Below are 2,752 nucleotides of genomic sequence, written 5' to 3'. Positions count from 1 at the left end.
ACCAACATTTTAAAAACACAATACATTTAAGTATTGATTAACAAAAGAAGTCTCTTGTAAAGAAAGCTAATTATTCAAGAATGAAACCATTAACTGTGGACATTGATAAAATATCTTATTTTGAAGCATTATGTAATGGATTATGAAACTAAATATCCTAAATTTATGAAATTTTACAAAGTAAACAACAAAATGCAAAAAAAAAAAAAATGAAAATTAATCTAAAAAAAAAAAAAGAAACCCTGAGTAGATATCATAAATATATATATATAAAAAACAAACTTCAACTTAGTGAAACATTTTGAACAACATCCACAACTATTATCACAGAACTCAGTAAAATGAATTACTTTGATGGCATTAAATTATTCAAAATAGATCAGATTTAATATATTTCTTACAATTTAACAGGTTAGCTATTTGTAGCAAATAACTCTGAAAATAGTTTGGGAATTAAAGTGACTAATGTCTTTAAAATGTTTGATGTAATCCTGTTTAAGTTTGATGAAAGATGCAATTTTAATTGAAACTTAATTCTTAAAATTATATCCAATAATCATAATTAATATTATGAATGGAAAGTAGTATATAATTCAAATCTTTAAAAAACGAAAATCTGCTTTATTAACATATCCAAATTAGTGAAAATTCTTGAAAGTAGATGGTAAAAACTCTATATAATAGTTTATAGATACTACATACATGCACACACACAAACAGTAATGAGAGTTACAAATGATTAAGTAGATAGTGTGCCATTTTACCATCTGAAAGTCTGGTGGTTTCCTGAGCACTAAAATATCTTCAAAGCCATGACACTTCTAATATCTATCTGTGAATAAGTACAACACAGGAGTACAGAGTATTGCTACAGTAAAATCTAGGAATGTGTCAAGCGCTGACAGTGCTGAGTTCAGTTACTTCCAGTAGTATGCATCACTAGATATGATTTCATAAAGTCAATGTTTTCCTTAGTGCCTATGATCCATTGGTAACAGATTACATTACCAGAGAACTCATAAACTAATGAAGATCACTGGCCTAACCTTTATCAATAAAATGAATGAAGAACTATTTAAATTGATAGAGTTCACCTCAATCCTAGTATATGTTAACTCACACAACTGTCTTTAGTCAACATCTACATCTAAAACAAAATTAATGATGGCAACTGGACAAAAAACTGAACTTTCATTGTGATGTAGCTTAAATACTAAGTGGTTTAAAATTATTGAAAATATACCTATTGAAATAGAAAGAAATGGGATTCATCATAAAAAAGAAAAAAAGACTTCTATTAAAACAGTTTACTCATACTATAAATGCTTTTCTAATCCAAACTTTAAAAACAAATACAATGCACAAATAAGGAGCAATTAATTGTTAAAAAAAGAAACTGTCACCAATTTTAGAACAATGCATAAAGTGTAGAAACAAACTATTTTTTCTACAACACTAAATGGGTTAAAAATAGTATTTTGGATGTTTGTAAATAGCCATGTTTATTCACTTACAAACATACACACATGTATACACAGTTTGATGTACAGGCAAAGGGTAAAATGAAGTCAAAACAAAGAAGATCGCTATGAACCATTGTATGTAATTCATTTGCATAAAGAAGCCACATTCATCACTGGAGAGAACAACAGTCATTCTTAAGGCAGTTATCTTTTTCTTTCTTTTTTTTTTGTTATTTTTTTTTTGTCTTTTCCACCATGAATACTTTTTGGTTATAAAAGTAAATAACATGGAATGATCATTTGAGTATGATCTACAAATTCTATATAGAGCACCTTTGAATATGTTTGGAGCAATTTGATTGAGTTTGTCCTAGCTCAACAACTAGTGTCAATGCCTTTACCAGAAACACTGTCATGGAAATTTCTACTTGACCTACAAACAAAAAGATGATTAATATCACTTTCATACTTTTTTTCAATAATTTTACAAAAAAAAAAAAGCACACTGAACATAACTGAGTTCTCTTGCAATAGCAAGACCTAACAGAATTTCATTTCCATCAATATTTTTGCTGGCAATGTACTAAGAGTTGAGAAAATTGAAGTGCCACTGTAAATTGGAAAGAAATGTAGTTGATTGATGTTTTGTCTAAATTCACAGCTTGAAACACTTCAAAAAATACAACCAACTGTAGTCTAAAACTCAAAGTGGCTTATAGCACATCACACTGTCAATATTCACAGACTTGACATTATATTTAGTCAGTGATAAATACAAGTATAACATAAAAATATGGTACAATCCTTCTTAATTTGCAAGACTTCAACAAAAAAAATAACAAGCAAAGGCGTATCAGATTGTTATGAAATACTTGCTGAACTCTTCCCAGGTTATAAGGAGATAAAATTTGTTATAAAGTTCTGGTAATGAAACCTTATTACCATAGTTAGAAAATAACAATATATTCACATCATCTTCCAAAAATTATTTTCTTGTATGTAATACAAGAATTCAAACATGCGTTCTTATAAAAAGATGAGTAATTCTGTTGGTAGAAAGAAAAGAAGGGAATTCTTTACTTTGGCTAAAGCATTCAAATACATTAAGCCCAAAAGAGCTGACAGAAAGGAACTGTTAGAGTAAAATGAATTATTAAAAATAAATTTTAGAAATAATTGTCAGTCAGCATTACAGGGGAAGAAAATGAGGTGTGTCACAAAAATGTGTAATTGCGTGCGTGTGTGTGTGTGTGTGTGTGTGTGTGTGTGTGTGTGTGTGTGTGTGTGTG

The 2,752-nt window shown here is 28.7% G+C and overlaps 1 protein-coding gene across 1 annotated transcript in view; it reads right to left on the bottom strand.

Moving 5' to 3' along the window:
• LOC106882877 (furin) overlaps positions 1 to 2,752 on the bottom strand; it is a 198,667-nt gene that overhangs the window by 57,509 nt on the left and 138,406 nt on the right. The window lies entirely within an intron of this gene.

Source organism: Octopus bimaculoides, chromosome 4, assembly GCF_001194135.2.
Source record: "Octopus bimaculoides isolate UCB-OBI-ISO-001 chromosome 4, ASM119413v2, whole genome shotgun sequence".
Taxonomy (NCBI): Eukaryota; Metazoa; Mollusca; class Cephalopoda; order Octopoda; family Octopodidae; genus Octopus; species Octopus bimaculoides.
The sequence above is the reverse complement of the archived record's forward strand: the minus strand, read 5'-3'. Positions and strand labels throughout refer to the sequence as shown.